Genomic DNA, 16,625 nt, shown 5'->3' on the forward strand with positions numbered 1-16,625 from the left:
TTCCCTCTTCTAGGCATCAATTAAGCTATAAAAATTGAGGTTACTCTGGCTTTAATGTTTTCTTATTGAATGAGATGACTCAATGCTTTTCAGACATCCTGTCAATGTCTTGTATCCCCTAGCAGGCTTTATTAGTCTGGAGAATGTTGAACAGAAAAGTAGACTAATTATTTCAATATCCTCTAGCGCTGTGAAGACTCACAGTAGAATCTTTACAGGTTTTCATTTATATCCCACAGTTTAATAACTAACCTGCCTGCCCACTGATGAGCAGAAAGAGCACATCTAAGCCTCATGATCTGAATATCATTTCAAAATCAAAATCCTTGTAATGCATGCAGAGATCACTAATGTAGATCATGTAAAGTGCTGGTTTAATGCTGCACAATAAAATGTGCTTTCTTATGTCAAACCTCTGAAGATAGTTACATTCTAATACTGAATAGAGTGAATATCGCAGGACAACAAAAACTTTAAACTTATGTTTTGAGCTTTTAAAAACAAAATAAAATTACAGGATTTCAGGGAAAAAAAACATTTAGGCTAGGGCCACACTAGCTCCGGGTGCGGCACGCATCCGCGGTCCGGGCTCCGATTTTCAAAACCCGGAACGCAAACGGATCCGTGCTGCCTTTTTTGCAGCACACGTTTTGGATCCGCTTGCGTGCTTTCTTTTTTTTTTTTTTTTTTTGCTAGAGGGGGTAGCAGCCAGGACGGGGGGCTGCGGGCAAAGCGGCGGCCAGGGGGGTCACATCCCCCCCCCCTTGCTCACCTGGGTGCCCCCCGTCCCCGCTCCCCCTCCAGCTCGCATATAATGTAATAATTTGTACCTAATGAAGTTCGGCGAGCCGGGCACTTCCGCCCACACCGCTCGCCGTCACTTCCTGCAATGTCGCCCTCTGTATTTCAGTGGGCGGCATCGCAGGAAGTGACGGCGAGCGGTGTGGGCGGAAGTGCCCGGCTCGCCGAACTTCCTTAGGTACAAATTATTACATTATATGCGAGCTGGAGGGGGAGCGGGGACGGGGGGCACCCAGGTGAGCAAGGGGGGTGGATGTGACCCCCCCTGGCCACCGCTTTGCCCGTAGCCCCCCGTCCTGGCTGCTACCCCCTCCAGCATGGCGGCCCCCTCCTTCACCATGGGACACTGGAAACTGATCCGTTTCCAGTGTCCCAAAATGTCAGTGAAGAGGGAGGCCCGTTTCCCCATTGATTTTCACTACCCGTACGTGTATACGGGTCCGTGAAAAATGCTGCAAGTCCGGACTCAGCGTTCCGGGTTTAAAAACGTATTCCGCGGATCGCACGCGGATACGTTTTTAACTTGAGTGTGTACTGTTCCTATTTTTAACATTGGTATCCGTGGCTACGTTTTTCGTCCGGGACAAAAAACGTAGCTACGGATACGTTTTTAAATCAAGTGTGAACTAGCCCTTAGGAGTAAGATTATATACACAAGTGTTTTTCTAATCAGATTATTTTCAGTTCAGGGTTGCTTCAAAGAGGCATCAAACATAATAATAAACCTTTGACCATATTGCACCCACCTCATTATAAATGGAGTATTGCAGTACAGTATTTCTGATGAAATTGGTAGTGTAATTCCAGCCTTTAACCCGTTCCCTGCCAGTCGATTTGTCCTAAGCGTGAACATCTACTGCCAAGCAGTTTTAGACATTCTGCACTCAACAGGTTTACTTCGAATTTTTGACAAGAAAACCTACATGAAATCGGACATATTATATATTTTTTCCCATAATGAATTGGGCTTGAACACGGAAACAAAACCTTGAACTTTTTCTGGAGATATAACAAAATGTTTGAGTGAAAATATGTTAAAAGAAAGTGAAATAAAAAAAAATATTCTGTTGTGTTTTTTTTTCAAAGAAGAATTACTTTTACTGACAAAAAATCTTACTGTTTGTAAAAGCCGTGATTCTGATGAATCCAACGATATAAGATGTGTATAGGTGCCGCCAGTACAGGTAGCCGCCAGTACAGGTAGCTATAAACAAGTGCAGCTAGAATAGGAAGCCTGGAATAGGTGCCCCCAGTACAGGTAGACCGATATAGGTGCAGCCAATATAGGTAGCCAGGAATATATGCCCCAAGTACAGGTAGCCAGGTATAAGTGTAGCCAGTGTACAATGCTAGGTATAGGTAGCCAGGTATAGATGCCCCCAGTACAAGTAGCCAGGTATAGGTGCAGCCAGTATAGGTAGCCAGGCATAGGTCCTTCCAGTATAGGTAGCCATCTGGTGCAACCAGTATAGGTAGGCATATATGGAGGCCACTGTGGGGAGGAGGGCTGCCATCATCCTCTCTATGGGTCCCCCTGCTGACCGAAGTGCAGTGGTGCAGTGTGTAATTAACTCATTTGCTGGCTTGCTCTATACGATGTGTTCATCCAGAAGCCATCTCCTCTCTGGTTGCATGTCTCTGTGACACGCTGAAACAGGAAGTAGAGAGTAGACGGCTGCCGGTGGTGACTCATCACATGGAGTGAGCGGCCTGGAGCATTACAGGCTGCACCGCTTCGCTCCAGGTCGGCAGGGGAGCACAGGAGGAGGGCCCATGGAGAGGGAGGGAGGTATGATGTCGGCCCCCCTCCCCGCAGTGTCCCCGCTGCATAAATGCCAAAAGAGGCACCGGGTTTAGAGCACTTGCATGATAGCCCATACTGGGTATGTGCTTGGCAGGCAAAGGGTTAAACAAGGTGTTTATGGACTTAAATGATATAGATATGCATTTGCATGTACTGTACAGTTTTTCTTGCCTATTGGTGCCCCAACGCAGCATGCTTTTTAGCTATGAGATCCTAAAATGCCTTATGTGTAGTGCAATATTGGCATACGTGATGATCAAAGTTATTAGAGGGGTATAAAATATTGTTTAATGTTTGTAATGCTATAAATCCAAGCCTTAAAAAAACTATTTGTATATTTTTTTAAAATTAATCCTGGGAATTGGGGAAATGGTGATCTTTTTTCAAGTCTTGAAATTGGATCATGTATTTGTGAAGTTTTAGAGATTTGACTGCCTTAAGTACTCTTCTGGATTTTGTTGTTATTGACAATGGATTACTTTTTTAGGACTTTCTTTTGATTTTTGCAAAGGAGTGATATACCACATAAGGATATTTAAAAAAATACGGGTTTTTATAAAATGGTGAAAATACTAAAAAATGTAAGCAGCGGTAATTGTTTACAAAGCCCATCTTATTCTTCTTGATTGTACTTTTTGTATAACATATAACATAATTAAATGTACTCACTACCTACAACTTCTCTAAATACAGTAGCAAGAAAAAAAAACGATGAACTGCAAGGCTTTTGAAGATACTTTTACAACCCTTTCCAGTTTTATGCAAATCAACAATTCTTAATCGTAGGTCTTCTGAGAGCTCTTTTGTGCGAGGCATCATTCACATCAGGCAATTCTTCTTGGGAAAAGCAAACCCAAAACTGGTGTGTTTTTATAGGGCAGGGCAGATGTAGCCAACACCTACAATCTTATATTGATTGAGTCCAAGATTGGAGTCCCAGCTGGCTGACACCTCATTCCACTTAGCTCTTGGAAATGTCATTAGTCTAGGGGCTCACATACTTTTTCCACCTGCACTGTGAATGTTTACATGGTGTGCTCAATAAAAACATGGAAACATTTAATTATGTGTGTTGTATTAGTTTAAGCAGACTGTGATTGTCTATTGTGACTTGGATGAAGATCAAATCACATTTTTCACCACTTTGTGCAGAAATCTACATAATTCCAAAGGGTTCACATACTTTTTCTTGTTTCTGTAAATATTCTCACTTTTGACCAACAAAATAAGGTCTGTTATTTCCTTTAATCTACAATCTAATCTAAAAATCTAGTTCATAAGAGCTGCGATGGCCTGTGACTTTTTATAGAGTAGTTTTGGTGTGTACAACATAAAATATAATGGTTTATTCACTGTTTTTCCCGCAGGAACTTGCATTTGTTGAATTAGCTGTGTAAACCTCACTCTGCCCAGCTACTAGGTAGGGAATCAGAAAGACACAGCAGATTATATGGCGAACCAAAGAGCATCATATAATTAGGATTAGTAACACAGAATGCTCATCAAGGCTACAGCTACAAATCCAGACTAAACTGATACAGCTGGTCTATGTTCTCTCTATACAGACACATTATCAGGTTCGTACAATCCAGCACCTGCGGTTAACGTGGACCTGAAATTTGCTAAAAGATAAACAGTATAGCTAGGCTGCCTCCTGTCCTCCACAGAGTAAGCTGATTACTGTAACAAGCCTGCTTTGACTGGTGGTATCTCCTTAACCCTCCCAGCTACAGAGTGTTGAGGAAATGCAGGTACACCTCTAGAAGTCATTGAGTGGCCACTTAGGGAGGAATGAGAGAAGCTCCACTGTATTTAAAAAGTACTCAGGCTCTTCCTACTGGGTGTTTTTTGTTAAAAAAAACAAACCAAAAACCAATGAACTCAAAACTGTGGTGATGATTTTTAATGGGCTAACAAACAAGCTGCTTTCATATTAATAAACAAGCCTGCTGCTGAGAAATGGAGGTGATCAAACTGGCTGTGCTATCTGAGGGTTGTCTGGATGAAACACCTGGCTGAACCGAACCGAATTGCAAGTCTTTTAAAAAGTAAGGGGGACTGGTGTATGCATTTGTCCAGATTTCAGAATTATGCAACAGCTGTACAAAGAAAAACAATTCAGCACAGAAGTATTAAGCTTTACATATTAAAAGACCTCTAGCCTAGCATAATAAAAGCGCAATGAAGACCAACGGATGGATGAAACCATCATATAACAGGTGCACAGGAATTAAAGAACAGTACAAGTTAAACTCGGTTTACTGTATGACATATTACAGAGTTACAGTATATTATACTGAGTATAACATACAACAGCCATTCAGTAGCACTGCCTCCATTGTCACTGGAGACAGATGACTGTATTTAACTCTTGCTGCTTCATGGTAAGCCTTCTATATCCTGGAACTAATTAGATGAATGTGAATAGGTGCACCTCATGCTTTTCTCTGAAGTCATCTAGAACAGAGCCGAGCATGTGACTAATCTTGCTAAACTACTCTGCCTAGCTGGCACAAACAGGCCCCAATACACTGAAGGAATAGTCACAATAAGCTTCTGTATGGTCACCATTACCTAGTTAAAGCAATATTTTCAAGGCTACTTGATTAAGGAGTAATAAAAGAGGCAGCCTCTACATTCCTACTGAAAAAGCATGACACAAAGCATGACACAATGTTTTAGTAAGTCTGCCTCTCTATGTTTTTTCTGCTATTAGACATAGGTCTTAACCACTTCACAGCTCCAGTACAGTATATCTACTCCCCTGCAGACTTCATCTAACCGCCCAGGGGAGTAAATATACGTACTCCCGCTGCTACCACTGCTGAAAGCGCTCCCGCTTATTTGTGCGCTCGTTCATGTTGCCATCTGCCCGCCAGGAGATCAATGAATGAGAAAGCAATTCCTAATCATTGATCTAAGTCCCCGTAGCAATTATCGGTGCCTTTTATGAGAAGCTGCACGATCATTCTAATAAATAAAAGTTTCCCATCTTCAGTACACTTCCTGTAAGCATACATATTTCGCTTACAGGACATATAACAAAAAAAAGACTGAGGTCATCTTGTGGCCAAATAGTAAAACTACATCTAAAAGTACTTTTTTTAAATGCAAAGACCTGTTTTTACATTTTAAATTAACCCCTTACCTCCCACACTCCCCAATAGTTACCAACATTTATTTTTTTTGTAAAAAAATACAATGAAATAAATTTACAATTATAAAAAATGCATTAATAGTTTTCTTAGGGACTGAACTTTTTTAATATGTATGTCAAGACGGTATAATACTGTTACTTTATAAATTATGGGCTTTTTATTAATGATGGATGCAAAACTGAAAAAAAATGCATCTTTATTTCCTAATAAAATATTGGCACCAGACATTGTGATAGGGACATCATTTAAATGGTGTAATAACCGGTACAAATGGGCACATTAATTACGTGGATTTTAATTACGGTAGCATGCATTATTTAAAAATTATAATGGCCGAAAACTGAAAAATAAGGATTTTTTTCCAATTTTTTTCTTATTTTTCCATTAAAAAACATTTATAATAAAAAAATTCTTGGCATAATGTACCACCCAAAGTAAGCCTAATTAGTGATTAAAAAAAAACACATTTAACACATTTCATTCTGATAAGTAGAGATAAAGTTATTGGCAAATGAATGGAAGGAGCTGAAAGGTGAAAATTGCTTGGATGCTGAAGGGGTAAAACCCCTCAGTTGTGAAGTGGTTAAAACTAAACCCTAAATTAAACACTGCGAATAAAAGAAAAAAAAAGTACAATAATGTAGGGATGCAGTTGCTGCATTATCACTTATTGCTTTTATGGTAGTAATTTAGAGGGGAAAAACGGGTAAGCTTCACTGCATTGTAACGCTTCTGCTGTCTCATTGCTGTTTTTTATAGGTATAGAAAGGGGTTCCATACTCATACAGCAACAATAAGAGACACTGGCTGCTGTAGTGCACAGCACAAGTCTGGCTGTGCTAGACCAACGAAAGTAGTTAGGAGGCCTGATGCTTTGTTCTGTTAGCTACTGTGACATTCCTGGTGCATTATCTCAATGTTAGCGCTGTTCAGTTTTGTGTTACCATACAATAACTATGTCATCGAATATAAGTCAACATTGTGTATAAATTGACCTGTAAATTTTATCCCCTTAGGCTGGTATTTATTAATGATTCAAACACAACAAGTCTGCCCACTAAAGATAACAGCTGCACTTGGGGGTCAGAAGGGGTTAATGGCTGCACTGGTGAAGTATTGAAGCAGTCAATCCTTTTGGATTTTTCTACAGTAGTTTCTGGAGTTCCACTTTAACAAGAGAACATGTGCCATCACTTGCACTGCTGTACATATAAGCTACAAGACTGGATGAGCATCACTAACAAGTACACGGAAGTGACAAGTTATGGACAGTCAGGGAAATTTTTAGCATGTCTCTACAACTAACAAAAGGGTTTCTCTTTTCCCTGTTCAAAGAGGATGTGAACTCTGTGTACAATAAAACCAGGGCTGTGGAGTCGGTCCAAAAATCCACCGACTCCAACTCCGACTCCTCAGTTTAGGATTCCACCGACTCCGACTCCACGACTCCGACTCCTCTAATTTGCATATTACAATTTTGCTGATTAAAAGTATGTAACGTGAAATTCGTCTCTTAACTGCCAGCGCTTAGGAATTTTACAAGACAACTGAAGTGAGAAGGATATGTAGACTACTATATTTATTCCCTTTAGACTAAAATTAGTCCTTGGTAAGAGTACTTGTAAAAGGTACAAACCGGAACAAAGAACATCTATCAGGTCCTAGGCAATGTAACTGTGGGTGCATGTAAGAATGATGTGCAGGTACTCTGCAGGGGAATGAGGAGATTGTAAACAGGCAACACCTCTGTGTTCAATGTGCACAGCATTCTCAGTGGATTCCCTGCAGCTCTGTGGGGAGTGCATATGTAGAGTATAGTACTACTGTGTAACAAAATAAACCTGAGACAGATGAAATTAAAGTTTTATACATACCTGGGGCTTCCTCCAGCCGCCTTCAGGATAATCCGTCCCTCGTTGTCCTCCTCCACCACCTGGATCTTCTGCTATGAGTCCAGGTACTTGAGCCAGTCGGGCGTAGTGCGCATGCACACACTCCACCGCCAGGAGCATACTACACCTGTGCAGCACTATTGCGCAGGTGCAGAATGTTCCTGGCTGCAGGAGCGGCATGCGGCCGGACAGCGCTGACTGGCTGAATTACCAGGACTCATAGCAGAAGATCCGGGTGGTGGAGGACAGCGAGGGACTGATTAGCCTGAAGGGGGCTGGAGGAAGCCCCAGGTATGTATAAAACTTTACTTTTCATCCGTCTCAGGTACCCTTTAATTTGTAGTCACTAAACCAAATTTTAACAACATATCAAATTATTTCATTTCATCAGCAAAGGGAGTGCATACATTTGCATAAATCAGCATCAGTGCAGAATTATTTCCATCTCATTGACCATCTCTATTAGTGACACAGCTACACATCAGGCTTTATTCTTACAGCATAGATGTATTTTAGTATATATAAGCGATTCCTGTGTACACATCATGTATACAGTCACAATCAGATATGTATATCTGACCTTAAAAATACGGGGACTGCTTTATTGAAGCAGCACAAGTAACTAATTTTGATTGGTTTATTTCATTTTTGTGGACTAAGCACAGCTATTACTGTATATATACATTATTTTTAATGACTATTATCTGAGAAATAGAACATTTTATCATATTTTCTATTTTAATTACAGTTACAAATTCATTAGGAGTCGGAGCATTTTTTCCCGACTCCGACTCCAGGCACCCAAAATTGCCCGACTCCACGACTCCGACTCCACGACTCCGACTCCACAGCCCTGAATAAAACCCAGTCAGGTAAAGTCACAGTTGACATAATGCCGTATGACAGGATCTCACATGCAAACAGATGACATGTGTGCGACAACGCAGAGATCTCTTTTGACATATACTCCCTCTATACAAAGCAAACCTACTTTAAATATCACAGAAGCAGGAACAAAAATGTATTTTGGCTTTGGATAGGGTGGTAGGGTGATAGAACCTCTTTATAACTTTCTTATCAGAAAGAAAGTATGGTAATCTTTCTATAGAGACACATGGAGTAATCACTACAGAGATGGTAACAAATTAAACATTGGTTCATATTGCTGGATCTTATGTCCTCTCACTGGGACTACTCATTTTGATTATGAAGCAATACAAGCTCCAGAGAGGTCTGGGACAAACAGTAATGGGACACAGACATCAATAACACAGGGGACATAGACAATAATAACAGAACACCCCCCCCCCCCCCCAACAAATGTGATCATGTAACTCTCTCTTACACTCAAAAATAAAATTTTTACAAAACGCGAAATTTTGGCTTTAAGGGGTTAAAGTACGGCAGGAAGGACAGTATAGTTTCTACTGAAAGCCATACAGGAAAATCATATCGATATCCTATTATGTGGTACTCCTGAAAAATAATTTTTGGATCCACTTAGAAAGGGTTAAATCATTATTTATTATTAATGCTGCCTTTGTTCTTGCAGAGATAACTGGTTTACCCTGAGACGAAAGAACAAAAATTCCATTTGAATAAAGAGTAATAAATGTGCTCTCTGAAGTAGTGTTACTTGAGGATGTACCCAACAAAACTTTCCCCTGACTTCCTGTTCTGACAACTGGAGTTACCGTACTTCAACAAGTGAGGGAAGATTTTTCCCATGGGGGCTGCATACCACAGAAAGCCTGACAGAATGTCTCATACAGTTCCCATACTATTAAAACATGAACTGTACATTAGCTGGAGTTGCACTTTAAACTTCATTAGCATGCCTGATAGGTCGTAATAGGATATCAACAATTTGCGACTGACAACTACTTTAACTCTATAGTAAGCTTGCTTTTCAGAGTTTGAATTGCTTGGTGTGGGGGCTTTCACAATTATGTTCCCACATTTGATCTGACCACCAAATGAAGTCAGAGAATAATTTAGTCTAAAACTCAGTGTGACTGTTTCATCATGACATAATGGTTACATCTCATTCTGCTGATGTGATGGGTGGGAAAGAGCTGTAGCCTCTAGTAAGCTACAGCTGGGTGTGGTGATGAGGCAGTGCTTTCTGCTGTTTGGCTCATAAGCTCCTAACTGTAAAACAAGCAATGGGAAAGATGAGCTGACTACACACTACCTTTAAGAAACACTAGAAGGATGTGTTCTTATGAGCTGTGCAGCCAGTTGGCCTCTTGGGAATTGGGACTCTCCAGACACACAAGCCTTGTCAGATTACCAATCATAAAATGGGACTCCTAACAAAGCATCAGCCACAGCAGCTCCAATGCACTTAAACATGAGCCCTCTAGAGTCCACGTTGACAAATTCTTTAACAAGCTCTGTGGTTACGAGGAAAGATGGTTTCACTCTGAGTCACTCCTGTTCAAACAGTTTACTGGAAATAGAGAGGAGGGGGAATTTTCAGAGAAGTCATGTGATGGCCCAGACAAACCATAACCAGAATAGGTTCAGCAGAGTCAAAAACAGGTCCTGACAGCAACTGACACCCAGGCAGTGCATGGCCTCTTAGTCACTGGGTTCACTACAATTTAATTAAAAGAACGGGGCTGCAAGAGGAACTACTACAGACAGAGGGATTAACGCTTACAAAGTACAGGCTACAGCTGTACCCCCAGCACACATTATCAAAGAAACAAGTGTGTAATCCAAACCCTCGCTGAGAAAAATCAATTATCTGAAATGCTAAGACACTAAATAATTTCACTAGCATTGCACCTTTTGCTATCAAAACAAATATGACAATGATTACGGTGCATGTGTGAAATATCACAGCTTGTGCTGTTCGGCAACCACAGACGAGGAGCCACAGAGAAAAGAGCTACCCACTGACTTTAAAGAAGAATAGGATGAGCCGGCAAATGATCGCCTAAAAGCCAAGAGACGGGAATGGCACTTGACAAATTAGTACGTTTACCTCAAGTGATATTACACTGTGTGAACTGTTGACAGAAAGGGAAATGCGGTCATCAATTGGGGGGCGGGGTGTAATATGACAGCATAAAAACAAGCCGACTGTTAAATTGTTTTCTCCCATTCAAAATATTTGGTGAACTGTATACCCAGAGAAGATCAGCAACATCTCAATCTGACACTTCTCTTATGTCTATGGCTGCTGAATTCATGGAAAGCAATTTATGATATAAGCCCCAATGTTTTTACTGACAACAGAAGAGCTGAGCTTAAGCGTAATATTTTCTGCATTTCATCACAAATAACTAAGATAAGTGATTATTACTAGAAGTTAGATTATGTATTCACCTCTCATGTCTGTGTGGGTTTCCTCCATGCACACTGCTTTGCTCCCGCAATTAAACCATACAGTATACTGGTAAGTCACTTGGTTTCCCCTAAAAGATGTCCTTAGACTATGATGGGGATCGGATGTATTCTGTAAAGTGCTACATAAATGCAGAATAATAATTCAGCTCACAATTTACTCGTGTGAAAATCATTATGTATGTCATTCTATAAAGTGAAATTTACAAGATGAAAATTACAACAGGTCTGGTGCACCCTAGTGTCTGTGCTTTTGAAGTGAATTTCTCATACCTTATTTCTGCTTCTACGCATATTATAGAATAGTATTAATAAATAGCTTTAAGCATGGAACAAATGTGTGTCACCTAGCCTTCTGCTTTAAGAAACAGTGTGTTTGCTTACTAAATGAATCACTGTGCACACTTCATTCAAAGGCACTTTTCTCTTGGTACACGGTGGCTGTGCGTAATGTATAGTGTACTTATTCATCATGTGGTGTTTGTTAGCTTTTTCCAGGACAACCATGACAAAGTGCGTAGTAAGGTTTGAGGTGTGGTTGCCTTGCATCAGTTTCCACAGAGTGCAATCTCTGACCATACGCTACATAAAAACCCTTGTTCTTTCTAACACATTTTAATAGACACCATATATACATAATATGAGCTAATTCATATATAAACAAAAACTCACAATTTTACCAGAGAGAACAGTTAAAAAAAGAAGAAAAGGTTTAACTATAAACTTAAGACAATATAAACTGAGGGGGCCTTCTCTACCTCATCAGACCAGTCTCTATACTGGCCCTCCTGCTGTCACAGAGTCCCCTGTAACGCAGAGTGCGCACACAGTGTGCCAGAAGGGGATTGGTATAGCAAACACTCCTTGTTTCAGCTGTGCTATCTCTTCCTGTGAATGTTTTAACTATAAACTCAACTCCGTACAAACTGAGGAGGTCTTTTGTCCCCCACCGCCAGACTGGCTCTCTTGCTGGTCGTGCCATCGCTGTTGCCACCCCACCATAGTGCAGAGTATGCACACTGTGTGCTGGAGGGGGATTGGGATAGCCACCTCTCTTTGTTCCAGCTGTCAAGTCTCCTCCATTCAGCCATTTTGGCATGTCTTGCATGTCCCTCAGTTGCTGCCATCATACTGCCTCCTTGTGGGATATCTCCCTGCTGGGTTCATTCAGCAATAACGTTCTTGAGCCTCCCTGGTGGTCAGTTAACTCATCCAAAAATTCAAGAACTAAAAGGAAGCCTTGCCACACTCTGCTGCATTTATTTTGACAAATGAGGCTGCAGAGAGCTGTGAAAGCTTCATCTGGGACTCTCTCTATGTAGTCTTGACCTTAACGGCTGTAACCATGCACCCCCTCCAACACCACCCCACGACCCGAACATACTTCTGCGTCTACTTTATAGCAAGCAGTCCATTTTATGTTGCATAGGTAGGTGGAGCATTGCTGTGCAGACAATGTTACAACGTCCACCCACATGCCTATAAGTCAGCTTCTGCACCAATAGAGAGTCAGGGCTTATGTTTACGTGTAAAGACTGGTATGGCTTCAGTCACAATAGTTGGGATTGTCTTTTTGAGACAAGATTTCAAATCTTGTCTCAAAAAGTGCTGAATTGTGACAATGACAAGAGGGCAGCATATTGACAGTTGTGAAAAGTGGTGCCATTCTTATGGGGGTTAATCATAATTATTATTCATTTACAGGGCAGTAATATTTTGCTGCAGTTTTTCTGTGAGCATACTGAACAATTCATGACACTAACTGTCCATCAGAGGAGCTCACAATGTAATCCCTTTAACAGTCTGAGGCTAATGTTGTGGCAAAAATAAAAACAATAATTTATCAGTGTGTAATAGGAAACCAGAGCGCCTGCAGCGGTGTCCTAGCCGAGATTTCGAATCTAGGACCCCATAACTGCAAGACAATAGTACTAGTTGTTTTGGCATGGTGCTGTCCGAACAGTTCAAAAACTTGCAAATATTCTCGGATGACCAGTGCAATCCTATCATAACTTGAACTTTGCATCTACTCATTGGGCTGGAAGTCCTGGTTTAATGTTGTTTAACTGTTCTACCTGGAATATTTCTCTATTAGATACACGTGCCACAAGGGAAATCAGTCGGCGGATACTGATGAACTCTTGATGCTGTAAATTTGTCAGATATTCAGTACAGGCAGTTTCCACAGTTCTCTCGATACAGGTGCACTACCTATACAGATGTCATGAGTGAGTGTGTGAGAAAGATGCAATTTGGCTGCCTGCAGGTTGACAGTCGATGTTCTGCTACCACCCAGTGGCTAAGAGACTGCTGAACTCTGCTAGAAAGAGATAAGCAGTATCTGAGCCATATTGCTAAAGAAACTATCAGAATGAGGGTGTACCAATTTCAGGAACAAAAAACATTCTCAGAACTGTATGACGTTATCAGACAAGAAAATCATTTTTACTTCACAGGATGTTAATTAAAATGTTGCATGTTCAAGAGCGATTTCTACATCAGCAATGTCACATAAATAACTATTTGATAATTAAAAAAAAGGTGACACACACACACACTTTATAATGCTTGCAACCACTTCAACATCAATGCAGTTCAAATTCAATATTCGGCCTACACTATCAAGTCTATTTCTTCAAACACAGTTTGCGCAGTTTGTTAATATGCGCAGATGCAAATGTTTAAGTTGTGATACATCATTTAGGGCCCATTAATACCAAATGGAATTCCATGCATTGTGCTGCCTAATCACGTGTTTTTTATGTGGGGGTAGGGAGATGTGCAAAATCAGCTTGACATACCAGTATTTTTGATCTGTACATTTTATCCCACTATTGGTGGCATGAGAACTCAATTATAGTCGCACTCCAACATGTAGTCTCAAAAAGGTATGGCTCTACATGTCCATGAAGCACTGCTGCTGGACAGATCACTTGTCTGCGGAAGAATTCTCACTACAGCAGACTTTTACCCAAGCATAATTTATGACAGACTAAAGGCCTGTATCCACTATGATTTTTCAAACGACCGACGATTTTCTGAGCAACGATCATTTCTGCAATCTTACGACATGGGTACAGGCACACGATTAGGCAAACGTTTGCCAACCTGCGGCGACAATGCCCATCACAGCGGATTTTTAAGATCCCCAACGACTCCTGAACTCATTCACACCCATCGTATGACGTTGTGTGTACCTGCCGGCAGGAAGATGGATCAGGGACCGTGGGTTGTCGGGGAATATCTCTGTGATCCATCTTCCTGCGTCACTAAGTGAGTATTCAGCTTTAGAAACACTTAGAAGCCCAACAGGATGTGTCTCTTTAACACATGCATTTCTTCCGAATTGGCCCATTTGTAGGTCTCAAACGTAAAACACAGACAAAAGGTAAAACACAGACAAAAGCATTGTGTCATTGTGATGCTGTAATCTAGTGTGGAAGTAAACAGGATAAAAGTGATACTGCAGACAAAGGCCCAGCACATGTAGCCACTGACACATCATATTGGCAAGATATGCAAGCACCAGGTCATTTCACATTTGGCAGATGTAATTCAGCAGCATGCACAAAGCTCCAGAACTTGGAAAGGAAGTAAAAATGCACCGAAGAAAAAACAAACAAAACAAAAGCATTTAAACACAATGCAAAGAAAACAGAAAATAATTTCATCTGGATGAAGTAACAGATTACACTACAGAGACTGTACAAGGTCAGTATTTCCTTAAAGCAGCAGCAGGAATACAATCTCCATGGATAGTTAGTTAGCAGCACTTCCATAAACCATTCAAAAGGCCCTTGTGTCACAGCTACAGACCCACACAGTCAGTTACAGGCTTATAAAAGCTGTCATAAATTAATGTTTAATGGCTGCTCTAAGTCTCTTCATGAAAGCTTTGGAGTAAACTGAGCGCTGCAGCACAGCAAATAAGAACTCTATTAGTAATCCAAAAGGCGTGGACATGGAAAAAAGGAATGAGCAAACCCTAACATTACTGACACAATATTTCTGAAACACACCAATAATCATGCATGTTTGAGAAAAGTAAGGTATATTCTTGTAAGTAGCAATTAACTCCAGGTAGGAAATCCAGCTCAGAAGGACTAGGTTATGTACAGAACTATAACAAAGCAGATCAAGAACTCAACGGCTAGAAATACACATGACATAATTACACGCATAGGAAGTAGCTACCGGCATATAAAAATTACCATCTAATCTCATGGCAAAATATTTAAATGTCTCCTGTCAAAAAGTACTCTAACATCTTAGGGCTCGTTTCCACTGTTGCAGTGCGGAATCGCCTGCATTCCACCGCGGACGAAATCGCATGCGGGTGCGATTCCGCATGCGGTATTGCCGCGATTTCGCATGCGATTCCGCATAGGAAAGGGTATGTGCGAATTTAACCATGTCACTGAATGTGTAAATTAACATTATACCTATGCGAAATCGCATGCTGTTTCCCTATTAAAAGCATTAGCGGCGATTCGAGTGCATTCCTCTCGCACGCGAAATCTGACGGCTCTGCCGTGCAGATTTCTGCCGCACAAAAAACCGCTCCCGCAGCCGCACAAGTGGAAACAGCCCCATCCACTTGCATTGCCTATGCGAATCCGCAAGCGGACACCGCATGCAGATTCGCTATAGTGGTAACGAGCCCTTACAGAGCAATCTCCAGGTACTGCCAGTTCACACATTAATTACATATATACAAGTTGGCGTCTTGAGCCCAATACAAGTCACACTCTTTTGTCAGTGTAAAGCAAATGGAATATGAAGTTAGAGGGATACGAAGCCTGCCATATTTACAGTATTTTCTACTAGTTGCTTGGCAGTCCTGTTGATCTCTTTGGCTGCAGTAGTGTCTGAATTACACGCCTGAAACAAACGTGCAGCTAATCTTGTCAGAGGTTTGTCAGAAACATCTGATTGACACGCCTGTTCAGGGTCTATGGTTAATTGTATTAGAGACAGAGGATCAGCAGGACAGGCAGGTAATGTGTATTGCTTAAAATGAAACAATATGGCAGCCATACACCCCTCTCGCTTCAAGTTCATTTTAAGTAGCCTAGGAAAATCAGGCATGATTTTCTAACATGTCCAATCGCTAAGCAACATAAAGTGGATGTCGGGGGACATTATAATTATTATTTTTACATCAGTACACATCTGCGAACCGTAGGAACAGCTAAGTGCAATGCTGCTTATGTCAGTACATATGGTCAATTATACGCTAGCTCTTCCATGCAAACTGGGAAAATTAGTATATCACTTACCAAAATTTAAATCAAACTGCATCCAGCTAAAGCTGGCCACTAACGGACCAATTTCTAGCGAAAAATCGTTCGAGCAATCAGAAACTCTGATCGGAAGTGAAATCGTTCACTACACCATCAACGAACCTATCTTCGCTATCTATCTTAAGATTCAAAATTTGGTTCGGCGAAAATTCAGTCGGACGACTTTTTTTTTTTCAAATCGTTCATAATCGATCATAACCATTAACAGAGATTATTTACTGGCAATTCAATCACTGCCGACCTAGAATTTCGGATCGATTGAACGATTTTTCACTAGAAATTGGTCCGTTAGTGGCCAGCTTAAGAATTGGAC

The 16,625-nt window shown here is 41.0% G+C and overlaps 1 protein-coding gene across 5 annotated transcripts in view; it reads right to left on the minus strand.

The window, feature by feature from the left end:
- The window catches only part of VMP1 (vacuole membrane protein 1), a 229,023-nt gene that overhangs the window by 92,047 nt on the left and 120,351 nt on the right, over window positions 1-16,625 (minus strand). The window lies entirely within an intron of this gene.

The sequence above is a fragment of the Hyperolius riggenbachi genome, chromosome 2 (genome assembly GCF_040937935.1).
Source record: "Hyperolius riggenbachi isolate aHypRig1 chromosome 2, aHypRig1.pri, whole genome shotgun sequence".
Classification (NCBI taxonomy): Eukaryota; Metazoa; Chordata; class Amphibia; order Anura; family Hyperoliidae; genus Hyperolius; species Hyperolius riggenbachi.